Below are 24,826 nucleotides of genomic sequence, written 5' to 3' on the forward strand. Positions count from 1 at the left end.
GTCTGGAATCCGCCGTGACTCGGGATAGGGGGAGTGGGGTGAAATCTCACGGACTAGACAACGCACCCAAATTGCCCTTAGGATAAGTTAGTTGTAGGACCTAGATTATAGATACTAACCTTAGAAACCTGCAGCGACTAACTCCATGGCCTGCCCAGTGTCAGGGGCACGCTCATTGGGGTTAGCTCAATGAGCAAGGCCTATAGTAGGTTTATACTTCCAGCTGACACATTTGTAAGCTGCAGGCATAGTGACTAGTTTATAGTTAATTAGTTAGGTTACTAATTGGTACTCATTTAACATACTTAATTTGCCCATTGTAGTACTCACATAGTTTGCCTACTAACTAGTTACTAATCACACTTAGAATAGCTGCAACCTACATAAATGTATAAGGACCTTTGGCCCACTAATCATGTAAGGCAGTGGGCTACTTTGTATAATTTATATGTTTTTGGAAATACAGAATTTAAAAAAAAAGTTCTAGGTGACTGATGACCTCAGAAGTTAAGTTCAGTTGGGTTATTTGGGGGAAGAGACCAAACAGCGAGGTCATCGGTCTCATCGGATTAGGGAAGGAAGGGGAAGAAAGTCGGCCGTGCCCTTTCGAAGGAACCAACCCGACATTAGCCTGGAGCGATTTAGGGAAATCACGGTAAACCTAAATCAGGATGGCCGGACGCGGGGTAAAACCGTCGTCCTCCCGAATGCGAGTCCAGTGTGCTAACCACTGCGCCACCTCGCTCGGTCCAGAAGTTATGTCCCATAGTGTTCGGAGTCATTTGAACCATTTGAACAACGTCCGGAAACATAATCGAACGCCGCTGCAGAGCGTCAAAATTATAGGCGCCGGCGCCTGTACATGCATGTGCATACATGTGATAATGTTACAAGTTTTCTAAGACGATGGAGAAGGATAAAAGTATCACTTCAGATAAGAATCCCCGTACAGTAAACGAACGAGTCGAAAGTTGTAAAGCGGAAATCATTCTGATACCTTTGACGGTGGAATACATGTACTGATACAATTGTGGCTAAAAATGTAGGGTAGGCAACTTTCAGAAGTAGTAGTACGGACCAACACAAGAAAAAAATATGCAGTAAACGTGGGTTCTGGAATGCGCAGCTATGAGCACTTGTTCAATAGATGAGAAGTGTTCCACAACACCAAAGATGAAAAAGTGCACTTAGCTCCCCAGGTATGAATTTTAGAGCCCATGTTTGCTAGGCATTTTTTTTTTTTTTTGAGTCATCAGTCTTCTGTCTGGTTTAAAGCAGCCCGCACACCCTCTGAATACCTCTTGCAACCTACGTCCTCAATTATTTCCTGGATGCATTCCAATCTCTGTCTTCCTCTACAGGTTTTGCCCTCTACAGCTCCATCTAGTGCCATTCATGTTAGTACCTGATGTCTTAACAGATGTCCTATCGTCCTGTCCATTCTTCTTTTCAGTGTCTTCCATATATTCCTTTCGTTTCTGATTCTGCGCAGAACTTCCTCATTTCTTACCTTAACAGTCCACCTAATTTTCAACTTTCGTCTGTAGCACCACACCTCAAAATGCTTAGATTCTCTTCTTTTCTGGTTTTCTCACAGTACATGTTTCATTATCATACAATGCCGTGCTCCAAACGTACATTCTCAAGAACTTCTTCCTCAAATTAAGGCCCATGCTTGATACTAGTAGACTTCTCTTGGCCACGAATGCCCTTTTTGCTTTTGACATCCTAACTACTCCGTCCGTTGTTAGTTAATTTGCTCCCTAGGTAGCAGAATTCCTTAACTTCATCTAATTCGTGACCATCAATCCTTGTGTTAAGTTAGCAGCTGATCTTATTTCTGCTACTTCTCATTACTTTCGTCTCTTTTCGATTTACTCTCAATCCATATTCTGTACTCATTAGACTGTCCATTCCTTTCAGCAGCTCATGTAATTATTCTTCACTTTCAGTCAGGATAGCAATGTCACCAACGAATCGTATCATTGATGTCCTTTCACCTTGAATTTTACTTCCACTCCTGAAACTTTCTTTTAGTTCCATCACTGCTTCCTCGATGTACATATTGAACAGTAGGGGCGAAAGGCTACATTCTTGTCTTACATCCTTTTTAATACGAGCACTCCATTCTTGGTCCTTCACTATTATTATTCCCTCTTGGCTGTTGTACATATTGTATATGACCCGTCTCTCCCCACAGTTTACCCCTACTTTTACTTAGAACATCTTGCACCATTTACATTGTCGAAAGCTTTTGCTAGGCCGACACATCCTATGAACGTGTCTTGATTTTTCTTTAGTCTTGCTCCCATTGCCAACCGCAACGTCAGAGTGGCCGCTCTTGTGCCTTTACCTCCTCTAGAAAGAAACTGCTCGTCATCTAGCACATCGTCAATTTTCTTTTCCATTCTTCTGTATATTATACTTGTCATCAATTTGGATGCGTGGGCTGTTAAGCTGATTGTGCGATAATTCTCGTACTTGTCAGCTCTATCAGTCTTCGGAATTGTGTGGTTGATATTTTTCCGAGAGACAGACGACATATTACCAGACTCAAACGTTTCACACACCAACATGAATATTCGTTTGGTTGCCACTTCGAATAATAATTTTAGAAATTCTGATGGAATGTTATCGATACCTTCTGCCTTCAGAAGTTTCACCTTCTGCCTTATTTGGTACCAAGTCCTCCCAAGCTCTTTTAAATTCCTGTTGCACTTCTCACGTTACCACCCTTGCTTTTAATTGCACCGAAGGTTGTTTTGACTTTACTATATGTTGTGTCAGTCCTTCCGATTATCATTTATTTTTCGATTTATTCACATTTTTCATGTAGCCATTTCGTCTTAGCTTCTCTGCACCTTCTATTTAGTTCATTCCTCAGCGACTTGTATTACTGTATTTCCCTGTACATTTTTCTACTTCCTTATTTCGTCGTTCAGCTGAAGTATTTCTTTTGTCACCCACGTTTTCTTAGCAGTTCCCTTCTTTCTACGTATGTTTTCCTTTCCAGCTTCTGTGATTGCCCTTTTTAGAGATGTCCATTGCTCTTCAACTATACTGCCTACTGGACTATTCTTTGTGCTGTATTACGTCCTTAGAGAACTTCAAGCTTATCTCATCATGCCTTAGTACTTCCGTATACCTCTTCTTTGCGTACTGATTCTTCCTGAGTAGTCTCTTACACTTCAGCCTGCTTCTCATATCTACTACACTGTGACCTAAGTCTGTATCTGCTGCTGGGTACGCCTTACAATCCAGAAATCTGATTTCGGAATCTCTGTGTGACCACGATGTACTCTAACTGAAATCTTCCCAAATCACCCGGCCTTTTCTAAGTATACCTCCTCCACTGTGATTCTTCAACAGAGTACTCACTATTACTGGGTGAAATTTATTACAGAACTCAGTCTTTCTCCTCTCTCATTCCTTGTCCCAAGCCCATATTCTCCCGAAACCATTTCTTCTACTCCTTCGCCTACAAACGCATTCCAGTCCCCCGTGACTATCAGATTTTCATAGCCATTTACGCAATGTGTTACTCTTTCAGAATGCTCATATACTTTCTCTATCTCTTCGGATTTTGTCGTCGGTCTGTATACCAGAACTATCGTTCTTGGTGTTAGTTTGCTGTCGATAAGAACAACTCTATCACTGAACTGTTCACAGTAGCACACTCTCTTCCCAACCTCTCTGTTCACAGCGTGTCCATAGCCATGTTATACAATTTTCAGCTGCTGTTCATATTACCCTATACTCATCGGGCCAGAAATCCTTGTCTCCTTTCCGCTTCACTTTACTGACCCCTACCTTACTGACCCCTGAGCCTTTGCATTTCCCTTTTCAAATTTTCTAGTTTCCCTATCGCATTCAAGCTTCTGACATTCCACGCCCCGACTCGTGGAACGTTATCGTTTCATTGATTATTCAATCTTTTTCTCATGGTCACCTCCCGGAGATCAGAGTGAGGGACTATTCCGGAATCTTTTGCCAATGGTGAGCTCTTCATGACACTTATTCAGATACAGGTAACACGTCCTGTGGACACGCATTATGTGTATCTAATGCAATGGTTTTCATTGCATTCTCCTTTCTCATACCCTCCTCATTGCTGATTCTTCCGCCTTTAGGGGCAGTTTCCCAACCCAAGGGTAAGAGGATGCCCTGAAACTCTGTCCGCTGCTCCGCCCTCTTTGAGGGCAAGGCCGTTGGCAGAATGATGATGACTTCTTACGCCGAAAGTCTTCGGCCACCAATGCTGATTATTAATCTAAATTAGAGCTTTGGTTTCGAACTTGGGACCGAGGACGTTTTGATTATGAATCAAAGACGCTACCCAGGATGTAAGACATTCTTTTTAATCCGAGCATTTTTGGTACCCCCGAATTTCGGGCATCTTGCGTCATTTGGCATTGTCGAACGCTTTTTCCAGGTGGACAAATCCGATGAACGAGTCTTGATTTTTCTATAGTCTTGTATCGATTATTAAACGCAAAGTCATGGCTACCTCTTTGTTCCCTTTACCTTTCCTAGAGCCAAACTAATCATCATCTAATAAACCCTCAGTTTTCTTTTCTCTTCTGAATATTATTCTGGTCAACAACTTGGCTGCATGAGCTGTTAAGCTGCTTGTGCAATCATTCTCGCACTTATCGGCTCTTGCAGTGTTCGGAGTTGTGTGGATGACATTTTTCCGGAAGCCGGGTGGTATATCATTAGTCTCATACTTTCTACACACCAATGTAAATAATCGTTTTGTTCCCAGAATGAGATTTTAATTCAGCAGCGGAGTGTGCGCTGATATGAAGCTTCCTGGCAGATTAAAAATGTGTGCCGGACCGAGACTCGAACTCAGGACCTCTAGAATTATGTAACACGAATTGTGAAACACCCTGTAGTTCTCTCTGGTGGTAAGTAATTAATGATCCACTGCTGCTGGCGCCGACCTTAGCACGAAACCCAGTTGTTCTGTATGCTATCCAACTTGTAGAAAACCAGACGGTAGTTATGAGAGTTGAAACGGAAGTATTGGTCGAGAAAGGAGTCAGGCAGGGTTGGAGCGTATACCGGATGTTATTTAAGTCTTAGACCGTGCTACCTTTCGTTCAACTTTCGACCCAATCTATCTCCAGATGAGCGCGTATTAATGGTTAACCTTAACCACAGCCGGCCACTGTGGCCGAACGGTTCTAGGCGCTTTAGTCTGGAACCGCGCGACCGCTACGGTAGCAGATTCGAATCCTACCTCGGGCATGGATGTGTGTAATGTCCTTAGGTTAGTTAGGTGTAAGTAGTTCTAAGTTCTAGGGGACTGATAACCTCAGGTGTTAAGTCCCATAGTGCTCAGAGCCATTTGAACCATTTGAATCAATCTTTAACCAGACGTACACAAACATCGCAGTACCCATATCCTCGCTTTAGTGAAAACTAACCTTAATGCAGAGATGGCAATCATGCCAAAGCGGGCGTGGAGGCGCACCACCTCTATTAAAAAGCGAACTGCTTTCGGCCTGCCTGGCGTCAATGCGCTGTGTGTTCGACGAACGCCGCTCGGGTTCTCAGTTGGCTTCTTTCGGGAGGCTCTACAACAGAGGTGTCAAAACGGCAGCCTGCGGACCGAATGCAGCCCAAAGTAAGTATCAATGCGGTCGAAGAATTGAGCATCCACCACACGATCGAAAAAAAATCCATAAAATCCGTTTATATAAAATTATGATAAACCGAATACTATCAATTTCAAACTCCCGGCACACGATGGTATTCTCTCATTGGTCCATCCCTTCCTTTGATTTTGGTCAGCGATCATTGTTAGTGTTAAGTGTGCGGCCCAAAATTGGTCGTCTACTTCCACAGTGGCCCATGCAAGCTAAAAGATTGGAACCCGTGCTCTAGAAAGTGTATTTGCATTTTTACACCAGCCGCGAGGGTCCACTTAATACACTATTGGTCATTAAAATTGCTACACCACGAAGATGACTTGCTACAGACGCGAAATTTAACCGACAGGAAGCAGATGCTGTGATATGCAAATGATTAGCTTTTCAGAGCATTCACACAAGGTTGGCGCCGGTGGCGACACCTACAACGTGCTGACATGAGAAAAGTTTCCAACCGATTTCTCATAAACATACAGCAGTTGACCGGCGTTGCCTGGTGAAACGTTGTTGTGATGCCTCGTGTAAGGAGGAGAAATGCTTACCATCACGTTTCCGACTTTGATAAAGGTCGGATTGTAGCCCATCGTGATTGCGGTTTATCGTATCGCGACACTGCTGCTCGCGTTGGTCGAGATCCAATGACTGTTAGAATATGGAATCCGTGGGTTCAGGAGGGTAATACGGAATGCCGTGCTGGATCCCAACGGCCTCGTATCACTAGCAGTCGAGATGACACGCATCTTATCCGCATGACTGTAACGGATCGTGCAGCCACGTCTCGATCCCTGAGTCAACAAATGGGGACGTTTGCAAGACAACAACCTTCAGCACGAACAGTTCGACGACGTTTGCAGCACCATGGAATGTCTGCTCGGAGACGATGACTGCGGTTACCCTTGACGCAGCATCACAGACAGGAGAGCCTGCGATGGTGTAATCAATGAGGAACCGGAGTGCATAAATGGCAAAACGTCATTTTTTCGGATGAATCCAGGTTCTGATTACAGCATCATGATGGTCGCATCCATATTTGGCGACATCGCGGTGAACGCACATTGGAAGCGTGTAATCGTCATCGGCATACAGGCGTATCACCCGGCGTGATGGTATGGGGTGCCATTGGTTACACGTATCGGTCACCTCTTGTTCGCATTGACGGCACTTTGAACAGTGGACGTTACATTTCAGATCTGTTATGACCCGTGGCTCTACCCTTCACTCGATCCCTGCGAAACCCTACATTTCAGCAGGATAATCCACGACCGCATGTTGCAGGTCCTTTACGGGTCTTTCTGGATACAGACAATGTTCGACTGCTGCACTGGCCAGCACATTCTCCAGATCTCTCACCAACTGAAAACGTCTGGTGAATGATGGCCAAGCAACTGGCCCGTAACAATACGCCAGTCGCTACCCTTGATGAACTGTGGTATCGTGTTGAAGCTGCATGTGCAGCTGTACCTGTACATGCCATCCAAGCTGCAAGCGTATCAAGGCCGGTATTACGGCTAGAGGTGGTTGATCTGGGTACTGATATCTCAGGGTCTATGCACCCAAATTGCGTGAAAATGTAGTCACATTTCAGTTCTAGTGTAATATATTTGTCTAATGAATACCCGTTATCATCTGCATTTCTTCTTGGTGTAGCAATTTCAATTGCCAGTAGTGTATATTCACAATCGTTTTCGACGATAGGTTGTTAACAATAATAATTAATTACATGAACAAATACGCTGAACAGCTTGTAAGTTCACATGTGGGTACACTGAAACAATGATCGGATGTACACTTGTGGGTACCAACAAGCAACTGAGATTTCCATTCTTTGTGCACAGTGTTATTCCCACAGTTGATAGTTCAGAATCCAGATACTGAAATGTATTACTTAAGAAAAGAAATTCATGAAACGTCTGTTTTTTGTAAAGTATTGTTGTAGGCATTCGCTCCTCCAGTAAAAATCTTCATGAGACTGCCAAAATAAATAAATTGTAACGTTCTTCTTTTCGTAGTACACATGCCTGGTACCAAAAGCTTCGAACTATCGACAACTTTAAGTGACAACAAACACTTGCTCTGAGTAAAGTGCAGCGAAACGTGTCGGATTACGCAGTGCTGCTAAAATGGCTCTGAGCACTATGGGACTTAACATCTGTGGTCATCAGTCCCCTAGAACTTAGAACTACTTAAACCTAACTAACCTAAGGACATCACACACATCCATGCCCGAGGCAGGATTCGAACCTGGACCGTAGCGGCCACGCGGTTCCAGACTGAAGCTCCTAGAACCGCACGGCCACCCCGGCCGGCTCAGTGCTGCTAGAAAGCGCCGCGAAGGAAGGGTATAATTACACGGGTGGGAACAAAAACGTCACAAGGAACAGACCGATCAAGGGGTACATTGAGAAAACGATAAAGGACACCAAAGAAAAATTAGGAGTAGGAATTAAAGTTCAGGGAAAATAAATAAAAACTTTGTGGTTTGCCGATGACATTGATGACAGTGCAGCAAAGGAAAAAGCGGAGCGATTGAATGGACTGTACAATATATTGAAAGAACAATATAAGATTTTAAAAAATCAACGCAAGGATAATGGAATGTAGTCGAATTAAAGGGATGATGCTGAGGGCATTAGATTACGAAATGAGACTCTTAAAGTATTAGATGAGTGTTGCTATTTGGGCAGCAAGATATCTGACCAAGGCCGAAGTGTGGAGGATATAAAATGTAAACAGCCAATGCCAGAAATGCGTTCCTGAATATAGATTGAAGTGTTTGGCAGTCCTTTTTGAAGGTATGTGAAAGTCATTTCTTAAGGTGTGTGGAAATGAAACATGGACGATAAACAGTTTATATAACAAGACAGTAGAATCTTTTCAAACATCTTGCTACAGAAGAATAATGAAGATTGAATGGGTAGATCGCCTGACTAATGAGATAGTATTGAACAGAATTGGGGAGAAAGTAGGTATTTCGTACAACTTGACTAAAAGAAGGGATCGAATGACAGGACGTTTCGAGAAACATCAAGCGATCACCAATTTAGTATTGGAGGGAAGTTTGAGGGCAAAAAAATCGTAGAGGGAGACAAAGAGATGAATACAGTAAGCATATTCAGAAGGACGTGGGATGCAGTTGTTATTCGGAGATGAAGAGGCTTGCACAGGACAGAGTAGCGTGGACAACTACACCAAACCAGTCATCGGACTGAAGACTACAAAAACAAAGCTCTGCAACGCCACTGTTTCCTTCTGCCTTCCTACCAACGCAGAACTTACGTTAGTGAGCGCGACCTGCTATGTACTGACGTATAGTGTTCCTCAGCTCAGGAAAGCTGTAAAAAATTAGCTGCCACTACACGAGAGAGCAGGGTGCGCAGACATATTTAATTGTGTTATACTACTGAAGTGAGTTCTTTGTACCAGGTCTGACTGTAGCTACTAAACAAAGAAAAATCCTTACACTATAACCTCTTTTCTCTATGACCACGATGGGTACACACGTTTACCACCAAGTCCGTCCTAACATACAGTTTCAGAAATTAAAAATGAAAATAAGCACAGTTTTTCCTAATCCTTTAACTCTTACAGAACGCACACACCCCCTAGCAGCCAGTTTCAAGTTTTGACTCAGACCTGATACTGTCAAAAGCCTCTCTTTTCATTACTTAATAAACAAATTGTAAAAAAAGTATTTAATGATTTGGAATGTTCGCTGAAACACTATGCACACAATGGAAACTGAAAGTTTGGTGTTACAACTTCACATCACACCACGTGGAATTTATATCCACCGAAAAAAGTCTTATTTCTCATTACACAAAGTTAAAGTTTCGTGACGTTTTCTACGATTGGTCACAAAATTATACCGATAAATTATTCGTAAGTTCTCGAAAACATCACTGTTATTCATTTCTAACGTAAATGCCTAGAATCACAGGCTACGAGACATATTGTCACAGGAACTGACCAGCAAACCCTCGTAGCTCGTAAGTGAAATTCATCTCCCAGTACCAAAGCGCGCGAAAGATCTCTTCCATGATTGGCATCAAAGCAAGCAGCTTCATATTTCGACTCACTTAACCCGGTACTTTCTATATTTAGATCAATTGCGTTAAGAATTTACTAGAAGTTACAAAATAATTTAGTCCCATAAAACAAATGATGGACAGAAGTAAGTTTTCTATATCTAAAATACCGAAAACCGGCTGCTTCACAATTACATTCTTCCTCACGTACGTATGTGACATCAAGACTACACATTTTGATTCCCGTGTTGACATATTTTTCCACAATTTCATTGATTAATACTTCACAACATGTTGCATTTATTATCTGAGACAAGGAAAAAAGGAAATAATATCGTGCAGCACATAAAATAATAGTAACAGTCTAAGATTGAAACTATTATGTGTAAATTTTTTGTCTTTATCAAAATATTGTTTACTTTGTAGTTTAAAAATCAAGTGTTTAGGTCACGCTCTTCACTGATATCAGTCCAAAATATATTAACACGTTAGGAAGTTACTTAACGAGAAAAGTGACAGATTCTTCCTTTTTTGGTGAGTTTTTCTAGCCCATAAGTTATTTTAAAATAGCACGATAATCTTTACAATGTTTTACAATAGCAGGGTTATTAGAATTATCTTTAACACTTCATAGCAATGTATGTGACATTTTATGGCTTTTTAGCACATGAGCACCGCTTGAAGTGCCATATTATTCACGTCTGTGTTTACGTTACTCTCAGCACATGAAAGCGTTCTGGTCAGTCATGTCCCATTGTGTCTAGCAAGAAAGCTTCTATCAGATTCACTATGGGCGAATTATATTGCTCTTCCTCAAGTTAGATTCCGTCAGTGTGCTCCAGAACCGCTGCCTTCTATAAGCAAACCAACTTTCAGGACAGCTGTTTGTGTATTTCTTTCACTCGATAACTGATGCTGGTAACAATGTGTCTTTCGTATGGGTTAGTAGATACGTCGGCGTGTTGGGAAAGAAAGCTGCTGATGCTGTTGCTAAACATCCACATCTATCACTCAGGACTTTTATCTATTCTGTCCACTCGGATTATCTCTGCTTTTCTACACATAGGAGCTCTGGCGCGATCACAGTTCGCCTCTGTGTGGGAACAGACCCATCACCATGGCTTCCATGATTTCCTCTCGTCGATGTCGCAGTGAGGGGCGAGCTATAAACCTGTAGCGCACCGAGCATATTAACGATGTATTGCAACAGTAGGTTAAAAAGACTCTAAGCACTATGGGACTTAACATCTGAAGTCATCAGTCCCCTAGACTTAGGACTACTTAAACCTAACTAACCTAAGGACACCACACACATCCATGCCCGAGGCAGGATTCGAACCATAGCAGCAGCGCGGTTCCGGACTGAAGCGCCTAGAACCCCTCGGCCACAGCGGCCGGCCCAACAGTAGGCGATCGTGGCATGATGTCACTGTAATAATGCAACAAAGGCGACACCATGCTGTGAGGCAGATTAGCTTGCTGAAACAACGAACTCGGCGGTACTGCACAGAATCGTGCAGCAAGGGGCTGACAGTGGCAGTCGTGTTTTAGGATACATGACTGCTCACTACAAGTACTGGGAATTATGTAACGAAAATATTCTCACCCATACCAAGATGGTTGGCAGACGAGGATGCCACCTGGATCTTCCAGTACAAGTCAGCAGTTTGAGGCTACGACAGGGCAATAGCTTCATGCACTAAGCCACCCCCACCTCCCCGTGGCACAACTGGCCATCTCCCATCAACTCCAGCAGCAGCATGGCCGACTCCTGCCAAGGGGCAGTGGTTTGGTGCCTGTGCACACTAGAGATGGGCAAAACTGTTCTTTTCAGAGATCGAATCAGAACTGTTCACTCCCTGAAATGAATTAGCTCTTTTTCATGACTCACCACTCATTTACAATAGAAAATAAATGGAAGGCACATTGCCCTTTAAACTTGGTTTATTCCAGTACTATACCTGTATTTTGATCTTATTTGATCCTATTTTGAAGTAACACAGATAATGAGTAAGAATTTTGTATTGTTTATTGAAATTTCCACGATATGACAAAGTTTTTGATTATTGATTTATTTTGCACTATCGTGGTTTTTTGGGTGATCGGAAAATGTTGTAACTTGAGATTTACATTAACAATATATTTGGCTATAATGTATTAAAATTTCATTAACCTCATACAAATACATCGCAAGCTATATATTTTTAAAGTGAACGTTTCCTTCCGAAGACGCCTAAAATCGCAAAATCCGTACCAGAATAAGAAAAAAAAAATATAAATTTGACTGTAAAACGAAAGTGCTGCATATAGCCTTACGCAGAATAAAACAAGGAAAATATTGGTGTATCACATTTTGCGATACGTTTATCGGTTCGCTCGTAATTAAAGCGTAAATTCGAGTGTCCATAATAAAAATCCTATAGTAAGAGGAGTCGTCAAGAACCTAATCTGATCAGTTTAAACAAATAAAAATAAAATAAAAACAAATGATATATACATAACATAATAATGTAATATACATAGCGGTGTTACTACGAAGAACAATATCCAGTGGAGACGAACTCCGATGCAGAAGCACTGAGTCGAGCAGGTCGAGCCGCGAGCTTTATTACTGCGTGAGCTAAGACCGCAGAGACGAGAGTGACACCTGAGTTGCTTTGCTCTGGCTAGAGTCGAGAACGGTGGGGTGAGCGTTGAGCGGGCGAGTTCCAACGGTGGGGGGAGCGGTGAACGGCCACCACTCACCCGCTCCGAGACAAATCGTCCGTTCCCTTGCGAGCGGGTTGTTGCAAGTAGTTCCTTTGTTATCCGCTAGGTGGCTCTCTGTCCTGTTGCTCGCATCAACTGCCCAGAGGGCAGGACGTGTGACTGAAACGATCGCCGACAGAGTGCGATGTGAAGTTAAGCTGCTCCAGACACTGCACGCGGCAGACGACGCACAGAGACGGCACGGCATATGTGAAACACAAAATCCAATGGGGCACTGCACAATGCAGGCAGCCAAGGTAGAAGCAGGGCAGAGGCCGGCGCTGGCTGTGTTGTGTGGCGTGCACTGTGCTGTGACCAGCAGAGGCGCTGCTGATATGCTCTGTTTCTCTCTCTCTCTCTCTCTCTCTCTGCCATGGGAAACGTTTGGAGCTACTGTTCTTTTCTTCTGAATCACTGATTGTTCACTCCTTTGAAAGATTCAACTCTATGAATCAGTTCAAGAGCGGATCCCCCATCTCTAGTGCACACCAGCCGTTGTTCACCATGAACGGAAGGCCGCCTCATCAAGGTAGCATCCCTCGCCGTGACGTCGCTGAGGCGCTGGCAGGGTCCGTAGCATGGTCGAGTAGACACGCCTCTGAACCAAGGACCGTGCTTCCACCTTACATTATGAGGCCGCCAATGCTTGATGGAGAGTCCATGTCAGCAGCCAGCCCAGCGAATTTCTAGGGCCAGGCGGCCGCTGAGCTGGTGCGCTACACAGTGCAGGTGTTTCAGTGAAGAACTTGTTGCATCTTCAGCTGCCTTTTTCTGGTGCCTCCTGGGCTCCCACCTCGCCTCCAACACCCCTCCCTGCCCTGGTGGGGCGCTGTAGGTCATTCATGTAAAGTTTCTTGATTTCACGGAGAGGGAGAAAACTGCTATCTGTAACTTGTTAAATTTTGGAAGAGTGTATAAGGCGACATAATACACTGCCGTCAAGACCTGCCTTCGAAGAGGTTGTAATGACCCCTTTGGAAAATTATGAATTACTGTGCTGGTAAACTTCTACGTTATTTGACACAGAGACAGCTGAGTAAAACTGAACGTACTCAGACAGTTCTCTTCACACTTATTCTGATCATCGCTAAATTGACACACAATATTTTTAGCGCAACGCAATCTGACTTTCAATAATCACTGCAAAAGAATGGCCCTGACTAACAATAACCTATACGTTTCATGAATGACTTAGCTCGAAAAAATCTTCGTTACTCGAACTGCTGCAATACAGCAAGAGCCAATACTGCCAGCTAAATAAAAGATTCTAACTACTGAAGGCACTAACTATTGATATGCATAGTTAGCAAATGAAAGATTTTGATAGAGAACAAACAATGTATTTACCTTGATAATGTTCAAAATCCGACCTTCATCTTTAAAAATTTCCTTTTTCTGACGGACACACGTTCAGATCGTGCTCTTATAGTAACCTCTCAAAACTCTGGCATCTCTCTCTCCACATCCACCACTCCTGGCGGGTAACCTCCCAACAGTACAACGGTACGCGCTGTTCACATCCAACTGCCCAACACTACCCCAGCTAATATTCCAACAATGAGTCCAGTCAGCCACAGACTGCACACAGCACAGTCAGTGATTTTCATACAGGGCGCTACGTGGCGTTATCAACATAAAAACCTAAAAGGCCTACTTACAAGGTAATCCATCTTAATTTAACTGAATTCCTACCTCAAAATTATAAACTACACTCCTGGAAATGGGAAAAGAACACATTGACACCGGTGTGTCAGACCCACCGTACTTGCTCCGGACACTGCGAGAGGGCTGTACAAGCAATGATCACACGCACGGCACAGCGGACACACCAGGAACCGCAGTGTTGGCCGTCGAATGGCGCTAGCTGCGCAGCATTTGTGCACCGCCGCCGTCAGTGTCAGCCAGTTTGCCGTGGCATACGGAGCTCCATCACAGTCTTTAACACTGGTAGCATGCCGCGACAGCGTGGACGTGAACCATATGTGCAGTTGACGGACTTTGAGCGAGGGTGTATAGTGGGCATGCGGGAGGCCGGGTGGACGTACCGCCGAATTGCTCAACACGTGGGGCGTGAGGTCTCCACAGTACATCGATGTTGTCGCCATTGGTCGGCGGAAGGTGCACGTGCCCGTCGACCTGGGACCGGACAGCAGCGACGCACGGATGCACGCCAAGACCGTAGGATCCTACGCAGTGCCGTAGGGGACCGCACCGCCACTTCCCAGCAAATTAGGGACACTGTTGCTCCTGGGGTATCGGCGAGGACCATTTTCAACCGTCTCCATGAAGCTGGGCTACGGTCCCGCACACCGTTAGGCCGTCTTCCGCTCACGCCCCAACATCGTGCAGCCCGCCTCCAGTGGTGTCGCGACAGGCGTGAATGGAAGGACGAATGGAGACGTGTCGTCTTCAGCGATGAGAGTCGCTTCTGCCTTGGTGCCAATGATGCGTGTTTGGCGCCGTGCAGGTGAGCGCCACAATCAGGACTGCATACGACCGAGGCACACAGGGCCAACACCCGGCCTCATGGTGTGGGAAGCGATCTCCTACACTGGCCGTACACCACTGGTGATCGTCGACGGGACACTGTATAGTGCACGGTACATCCAAACCGTCATCGAACCCATCGTTCTACCATTCCTAGACCGGCAAGGGAACTTGCTGTTCCAACAGGACAATGCACGTCCGCATGTATCCCGTGCCACCAAACGTGCTCTAGAAGGTGTAAGTCAACTACCCTGGCCAGCAAGATCTCCGGATCTGGCCCCCATTGAGCATGTTTGGGACTGGATGAAGCGTCGTCTCACGCGGTCTGCACGTCCAGCACGAACGCTGGTCCAACTGAGGCGCCAGGTGGAAATGGCATGGCAAGCCGTTCCACAGGACTACATCCAGCATCTCTACGATCGTCTCCATGGGAGAATAGCAGCCTGCATTGCTGCGAAAGGTGGATATACACTGTACTAGTGCCGACATTGTGCATGCTCTGTTGCCTGTGTCTATGTGCCTGTGGTTCTGTCAGTGTGATCATGTGATGTATCTGACCCCAGGAATGTGTCAATAAAGTTTCCCCTTCCTGGGACAATGAATTCACGGTGTTCTTATTTCAATTTCCAGGAGTGTAGTTGCAGGTAGTGTAGTGTTGTAAACTAGAGGAAGCTCCACTGAATGTTACTAGCCAGAATAAATTTAGAATTAATTCAGAAAATGAACATAATAACCAAGAAACGACACCTATATTGTGCAACGTCATTCCAGCCACTGCCGTCTGTTGAGCAGCGCGCCACCCTGCGCGCACTGTAAAGACCCCATGTCAATGCGCCACTTTCTAATATAGAGCCAGTTCATTAACCCAGACGTTGTAGTGTGTTCGTCGTTTATTCTATCTGACGTTTTAGCAGGCGTAGCACAAGCTGTAGAATGCGTTCTACCCTTTCCTCTCCACAACAACATCGAGGAGAAAACCTTGCGACTGTGGACGATAGTTGACTTTGAAACTATTACCGAATGGCCTCTAACTCTTCAGTTCATATCATCTCACCACTATGTTTTCTAGCTTTATAACTAGCATTCCACATGCACCGTCATTAGTCCATCAAAGTTTTACCCGTCTTCCAATGCCGTTTAGATTCCAGTGTGTTTCCTAAAAACAACAGTGGGGTGCGTTACTCAAGTACCAGCCGATATTTGACCCATTTAGCCCATCTCAGCCTTTTTGCATCCTCAAGGTAAAACCGAAAATAAAGCATCGACACTGGCTATCAGCTCTTCCCTGCGCATAGGCCGCCGAACATTCACTACGTTTACATATGATACATGTAAAAACGGAAACCGATTTTGCGTGTCGTGTTTACATGTTAAGGACTGGAGCCGATTTGCTAGCAGAGCTAAATGTGGCGTATGAAAAACAGCTGATCCAGATTGTGGTTCAGTCAACACAATCGTTATTTCTTTCTTTCACTTGCGCCTTCCTGACACTTAAATCTATACTCGATGTTAACAAATTTCTCTTTCTCAGAAATGCTTTCCTTGCCATTGCCAGTCTACATTTTATATCCTCTCTACTTCGACCATCATCAGTTATTTTGCTGCCCAAATAGCAAAATTCCTTTACTACTTTAAGTGTCTCATTTCCTAATCTAATTCCCTCAGCATCACCCGACTTAATTCGACTACATTCCATTATCCTCGTTTTGCTTTTGCTGATGTTCATCTTATATCCTCCTTTCAAGACACTGTCCATTCCGTTCAACTGCTGTTCCAAGTCCTTTGCTGTCTCTGACAGAATTACAATGTCATCGGCAAACCTCAAAGTTTTTATTTCTTCTCCATAGATTTTAATACCTACTCCGAATTTTTCTTTTGTTTCCTTCACTGCTTGCTCAATATACAGATTGAATAACATCGGGAACAGGCTACAACCCTGCCTCACTCCCTTCCCAACCACTGCTTCCCTTTGTTATAATTGTCATTTTGGTTTCTGTACAAATTGTAAATAGCTTTTCGCTCCCTGTATTTTACCCCTGCCACCTTCAGAATTCCAGTATTCCAGTCAACCTTGTCATAAGCTTTCTCTAAGTCTACAAAAGCTAGAAACGTAAGTTTGCCTTTCCTTAATCTAGCTTCTAAGATAAGTCGTAGGGTCAGTATTACCTCACGTGTTCCGATATTTCTACGGAATCCAAACTGATCTTCCCCGAGGTCGGCTTCTACCAGTTTTTCCATTCGTCTGTTAAGAATTCCCGTTAGTATTTTGCAGCCGTGACTTATTAAACTGATAGTTCGGTAATTTTCACATCTGTCAACACCTGCTTTCTTTGGAATTGGAATTATTATATTCTTCCTGAAGTCTGAGGGTATTTCGCCTGTCTCATACATTTTGCTCACCATTTGGCAGAGTTTTGTCAGGTCTGGCTCTCCCAAGGCTGTCAGTAGTTCTAATGGAACATTGTCTACTCCTGTGGCTTTGTTTCGACTCAGGTCTTTCAGTGCTCTGTGAAACTATGCACGCAGTATCATATCTCCCATTCCATCCTCATCTACATCCTCTTCCATTTCCAAAATATTGTCCACAAGTTCATCGCCGTTGTATAGACCCTCTATATTCTCCTTCCACCTTTCTGCTTTCCCTTCTTTGCTTAGAACTGGGTTTCTATCTGAGCTCTTGATATTCATACAAGTGGTTCTCTTTTCTCCAAAGGTCTACTTAATTTTCCTGTAGGCAGTATCTATCTTACGACTCGTGAGATAAGCCTCTACATCCTTACATTTTTCCTCTATCCATCCCAGCTTAGCAATTTTGCACTTCCGGTTGATCTCATTTTGGAGACGTTTGTATTCCTTTTTGCCTGCTTCATTTACTGCATTTTTATATTTTCTCCTTTCATCAATTAAATTCAATATTTCTTCTGTTACCCAAGGATTTCTACTAGCCCTCGTCTTTTTACCTACTTGATCCACTGCTGCCTTCACTACTTCATTCCTCAAAGCTACCCATTCTTCTTCTCTGTATTTCTTTCCCCCATTCTTGTCAATTGTTCCCTTATGCTCTCCCTGATACGTTCTACAACCACTGGTTCTTTCAGTTTATCCAGGTCCCATCTCCTTAAATTCCCACCTTTTTGCAGTTTCTTCAGTTTTAATCTACAGTTCATAACCAATAGATTGTGGTCAGAGTCCACATCTGCCCCTGGAAATGTCTTTCAATTTAAAACCTGGTTCCTAAATCTCTGTCTTACCATTATATAATCTATCTGAAATCTGTCAGTATCTCCAGGCTTCTTCAATGTATACAACCTTCTTTTATGATTCTTGAACCAAGTGTTAGCTCTGATTAAGTTGTGCTCTGTGCAAAATTCTACCAGGCGGCTTCCTCTTTCGTTTCTTACCCCCAATCCATATTCACCTACTACGTTTCCTTCTCTTCCTTTCCCTACTGACGAATTCCAGTCACCCATGACTATTAAATTTTCATCTCCCTTCACTATCTGAATAATTTATTTTATTTCATCATACATTTCTTCAATTTCTTCGTCATCTGCAGAGCTAGTTGGCATATAAACTTGTACTACTGTGGTAGGTGTGGGCTTCGTATCTACACTCCTGGAAATGGAAAAAAAAACACATTGACACCGGTGTGTCAGACCCACCATACTTGCTCCGGACACTGCGTGAGGGCTGTACAAGCAATGATCACACGCACGGCACAGCGGACACACCAGGAACCGCGGTGTTGGCCGTCGAATGGCGCTAGCTGCGCAGCATTTGTGCACCGCCGCCGTCAGTGTCAGCCAGTTTGCCGTGGCATACGGAGCTCCATCGCAGTCTTTAACACTGGTAGCATGCAGCGACAGCGTGGACGTGAACCGTATGTGCACCTGACAGACTTTGAGCGAGGGCGTATAGTGGGCATGCGGGAGGCCGGGTGGACGTACCGCCGAATTGCTCAACACGTGGGGCGTGAGGTCTCCACAGTACATCGATGTTGTCGCCAGTGGTCGGCGGAAGGTGCACGTGCCCGTCGACTTGGGACCGGACAGCAGCGACGCACGGATGCACGCCAAGACCGTAGGATCCTACGCAGTGTCGTAGGGGACCGCACCGCCACTTCCCAGCAAATTAAGGACACTGTTGCTCCTGGGGTATCGGCGAGGACCATTCGCAACCGTCTCCATGAAGCTGGGCTACGGTCCCGCACACCGTTAGGCCGTCTTCCGCTCACGCCCCAACATCGTGCAGCCCGCCTCCAGTGGTGTCGCGACAGGCGTGAATGGAGGGACGAATGGAGACGTGTCGTCTTCAGCGATGAGAGTCGCTTCTGCCTTGGTGCCAATGATGGTCGTATGCGTGTTTGGCGCCGTGCAGGTGAGCGCCACAATCAGGACTGCATACGACCGAGGCACACAGGGCCAACACCCGGCATCATGGTGTGGGGAGCGATCTCCTACACTGGCCGTACACCACTGGTGATCGTCGAGGGGACACTGAATAGTGCACGGTACATCCAAACCGTCATCGAAGCGTCGTCTCACGGAGTCTGCACGTCCAGCACGAACGCTGGTCCAACTGAGGCGCCAGGTGGAAATGGCATGGCAAGCCGTTCCACAGGACTACATCCAGCATCTCTACGATCGTCTCCATGGGAGAATAGCAGCCTGCATTGCTGCGAAAGGTGGATATACACTGTACTAGTGCTGACATTGTGCATGCTCTGTTGCCTGTGTCTATGTGCCTGTGGTTCTGTCAGTGTGATCATGTGATGTATCTGACCCCAGGAATGTGTCAATAAAGTTTCCCCTTCCTGGGACAATGAATTCACGGTGTTCTTATTTCAATTTCCAGGAGTGTATCTTGGCCACAATGATGCGTTCACTATGCTGTTTGTAGTAGCTTACCCGCATTCCTATTTTCCTATTCACTATTAAACTCCTGCATTACCCGTATTTGATTTTGTGTTTATAACCCTGTAGTCACCTGACCAGAAGTCTTGTTCCCTCTGCCACCGAACTTCACTAATTCCCACTATAACTAACTTTAACCTATCCATTTCCCTTTTTAAATTTTCTAACCTACCTGCCCGATTAAGGGATCTGACATTCCATGCTCCGATCCGTAGAACACCAGTTTTCTTTCTCCTGATAACCACGTCCTCTTCAGTAGTCCCCGCCCGGAGATCCGAATGGGGGACTATTTTACCTCCGGAATATTTTACCCAAGAGGACGCCATCATCATTTAACCATACAGTAAATCTGCATGCCCTCGGGAAAAATTACGGCTGTAGTTTCCCCTTGCTTTCAGCCGTTCGCAGTACCGGCACAGAAAAGCCGTTTTGGTTACTGTTACAAGGCCAGATCAGTCCATCATCCAGACTGTTGCCCCTGCAACTACTGAAAAGGCTGCTGCCCCTCTTCAGGAACCACACGTTTGTCTGGCCTCTCAACAGATACCCCTCCGTTGTGGTTGCACCTACGCTTCGGCTATCTGTATCGCTGAGGCACGTAAGCCTCCCCACCAACGGCAAGGTCCATGGTTCATGTGGGGCGGGGGGGCTCTCTATTGTACAAATGAGAAAACTAGCTTTTTCCTCTTTGAATTGGTCTTAATCCTTGGAAGGGGACATCGTCATTTAGTCTAGTTGTTAACAGAGTCAACTATCGCCGGAATTGTCATTAGTCATACAATGTTTTCTTTCCCACGCCTTATCCAGTTGACAGCTGCCAGCACGATTAAAAAGATCTTCCGCCTATTGTATTTCCAACAATTCCTTCATAACTGAATCCCAGAAGGAGGTCGTCGAGGCCAAGATTCCCGTGGCAGAAAAATCCGTGGAATGCCCTATGGAGATACAACGTTCGGCAATGGTTGACATACGGGGCAGCGAAAGGCGAGTGTGGCGATCAAGCCCGTCGCATATTTTGCGCACTGTGCGCATTGTCTGGCCAATGTAGGCTTTGCAACACTGGCGATATATCGTGTAGATTCCAGCCCTCCTCAACCAATGGTCGTTCTTTGCCATACCAAGAACAGCACTCATCTATGTAAGTGGAAGGAAGATTATTTTGACATAATGTTTCTGTAATATTCACCCTGATTTCGACGAAATATTGCCAGAACACGGGAGGCACGCGATAGAGTTGGATCACTCCTTCTGATTTTGCTTTTGTGGATTGTCACGTTTCTTCTTCCTTAAAGCTTTGCTGATCTGATGTGCTAAATATCCATTATCTTTGAATGTAGACGGTAGGTGTTCCAACTCCCTTGTGAGGCTGTCTCTATCAGACATAACATGTACCCCGTACACCAATGTTCGAAGGAATCCCATAATTTGCGACAGGTGCTGGCAGCTACACGTCTGCAAATACAGGTCTGTATGTGTGGGCTTATGGTAAACTGAATGCCTCAGTAGTCTATCCGCTTTCCAACTGATCATGACGTCCCGAGATGATACACATCATCTACTTCAATGGTAAATTTTATATCCTTGTGGGTAGAGACCGAGCGAGGTGGCGCAGTGGTTAGCACACTGGACTCGCATTCGGGAGGACGACGGTTCAATCCCGTCTCCAGCCATCCTGATTTAGGTTTTCCGTGATTTCCCTAAATCGTTTCAGGTGAATGCCGGGATGGTTCCTTTGAAAGGGCACGGCCGATTTCCTTCTCAATCCTTCCCTAACCCGAGCTTGTGCTCCGTCTCTAATGACGCCGTTGTCGACGGGACGTTAAACACACTAACCACCACCACCACCACTTGTGGGTTGAATTCAAAGAAACGTGAAAGTTCTTCCTGACTGTGTGGCCATACTATAGAATATATCCTTGTGGGTAGAATTCAAATGCTCCAAGAAACGTGGCAGTTCTTCCTGACTGTGTGGCCACACTATAGAAGTATCATCAACATGTCAAAAGAAGACTTTTGGTTTAAGTTCTGCTGAATTAAGTGCTCTCTCCTCAAAGCCTTCCATAAAAAAGTTTGCCATCAGAGAGGAGAGAGGACACCCAAAACAACATCGTCAGTTTTTTCGAAATGCTCATTGTTAAATAAAAAGTAGGTTGAGAAAAGTGTGTGATGAAAAAGCGATTTTATATGGACATTGATGTTGCTACTGATGACAATGAATCCATGAGAGGGACCCTATGAAGAGTGTTACAAAGTCAGTGACGTCAACTAGCAATCTCCAGTACAAAAAACTCAGGTGTAGTCGACTGAATGGTTGCTAGCTGAAATATCGTGGAAAGAAGTCGACAAAATCCGGCTGTGACCGTGAAACTTCGTCGATTGTCCCATATATTTTTAATCTTACTATGCAAATTGTTAATTTTTTCTTACAAGGCATCGATAAGGAAATTAAGTATGATTAAGTAGAGGATCAGGGAGAGAATGATTCAAAAGTAGAGTTCCTGGAATAGCTGACATTAGCATCGGCGTTCGTGGAAATCATAGATGTCACCATTGCTGAAATCGCCTATCTCAGCATTAGCATTCCCAGAATTCCGTCCGTATCCCCCAGACAACTTGTGCATGGTCGTGCAATTGGAATTTGGTACAGGGATAAATGTATGTAATAAGGAAAAAATATTATGCCAGTGCCTGTTCCAACTTGCTGCTAGAGTAATGATGATGGTGCAACTGCTAGTTTGTCCATATCACCAGTGTCTGTGAAAAAAACATGTAATATACCGCCACAACTGCTTGGCTGTGTTTGTGAACAGAAATACACGTTTGCACATATAATATTTCACCAACAGATCATACGTTTTCTCCGTGGGTTTGGGAAAAATATGTAATACTTCACCTCTGCTGCTTAGGTGCCACATGTGAATGGAATTTACCTATATGTAAATGTGTGTGATAAACATACAGGGTGAAGCGAAATTCGCGCACTCGGGCTTCGCAGCGCAACTCCTCACATGCCAGCGATAAAAAAATGTCTGTCACTAAATTTCGTCTGGCGAGTACATCCGGCATAAAAAGGGTGTTAACGATTGGCAATCTAGCAACACTGTAACCATATCTGCGGTAACGACCTCTTTCAGCACACTGTTCCTGTATTGTACACTTGGTGCAGTAGTGGATAGCGCTTTTGGTTATCATGCCACAGGTCGATGGTTCGATCCTACGTTAAGGCCTATGTTTCCTATTTGATAAATGTAGTGCAGGTGGTACAGTACCTGGTATATTATTCGTCAACAGCAATTGCAGCGGGTCCTCTAGAAAACACTTGCCCTTACGTAATACAATGGTAGAAATGGAAGATTGGTCAGCTTTGAAAGAAGCCCTTTTCATGTCATGGAATGTCACAATTACATCATCCACTAGATGCGAAACCTGTTTTATTTGAATACTCCTCCAATGGTCCCAGAGATTAGTAGCAACTATTACTCTTGCCTCGTTCAGGTCCATACATTTCGTTAGGGCCTTACGTTACCAATAGGACTACCAATGTGCTTTGCGAATAATGTCCAAACTCGGTTACTATTTGTATGTGTTATCACCATGGTCCCATGGCTTTCAACACTGAGTCTGGCAACAGCATTCTGTTTAGTATGTGTTTCAATGCATTATTATTATTCTATCGATGGGACTGTGGAAGCATTATGTCTATTAACGTTAGGGACACAGTGTAATTCCAATCAGAACATTTCACAATTAGCGATGCCGGCATGAATCATGAATCATGTCAGAGGGGTAATGCGTATTGCATGGAACAGGTGCATCTTTAGCATCTCCAAATTGGTATTGTTTTTGTAGTTATTCTGTCCTATGATAGATCATTTGCTTAAACTCTCTATTTCTTATTTGTCTAACCACGTATTTGTTATGTTCAGAGTTACAAAATCTTGTAAATTTATGATACATATGACGTAAGAAACGGTGTATATTACAGTATGAAATGTCAGAATGAAATTAGCAAATAAGAAACTGCACCCCAACCCAGATCTAACCCACGACCTCCTGCATGCTAACCCAAAACTCTGTCCTCGGCACCATCTGTGCAGCACATCTAACATCTGCGGACAAAGCTAGTTACCATACATGTGGTTACAGTGTTGCCAGATTGCGACTCATTAACGTCCTTTTTCTGCCGGATGCATTTGCCGGACGAAATTTTGCGAGAGACATTTTTTTTTATCGCTGGCGTGTTAGGAGCCGCGCTGCGAAGCCCGAGTGCGCGAATTTCGCTTCACCCTGTATATAGAAATATGCCAACAGACCATGCGGTCTTTTTCAGTGGGTGTGCGAAAAACAGATATTTCACCACTGCTACTTGGCTATGTTTGTGAACAGAAGTTGCCATGCATGATACGCGTACACAATATTACACTGATACATCATGAGTCTTTTTGTGTGGAACCAGTAATTCGCTGATGTGTCGGCCGCTTTCTGATATGTGATGCGCCATGTATGTCTGTTGCTGACATTGTGTGATTGGCCCAGTCAGCTGCAACACCTCACGAGACAGAATGTTCAAGATTCAAGCTAGTCAAGTGGGACTAAATTTGTAGTCAAATTTTTTCCTGATATCTTTATTGCTGATACAGTATGGACCATGTGTTGAGGAATATGGTAGCTTCTTATCTATAATTACATTTCACCGTTCCTGGCCATGTGTGAAGGAAAATGCTTGGGTGTTTCCTCTAAACTATCCTTATCAAGATGATGGACACAGAAAATTCTGGAAAGATGTTTTCTCAGAGCAATATTGTACTCTCAAGCCTCTATATCAACAGATTTTGCAATAGCAGCATTTCAGAATGTCTTTATAGTATGTTAAAGTGACGATTTTTTTTCCAGCGATGAAATGTAGTAAAATGTATAGTCGTTTTATCATCTTGTCAGTTAACCGTCAGTGGAAAATAAGCAGTCATTTGCTTAATGCAGGTAGTGTGCGTTTTCA

Source organism: Schistocerca cancellata, chromosome 5 (genome assembly GCF_023864275.1).
Source record: "Schistocerca cancellata isolate TAMUIC-IGC-003103 chromosome 5, iqSchCanc2.1, whole genome shotgun sequence".
NCBI classification, from domain to species: Eukaryota; Metazoa; Arthropoda; class Insecta; order Orthoptera; family Acrididae; genus Schistocerca; species Schistocerca cancellata.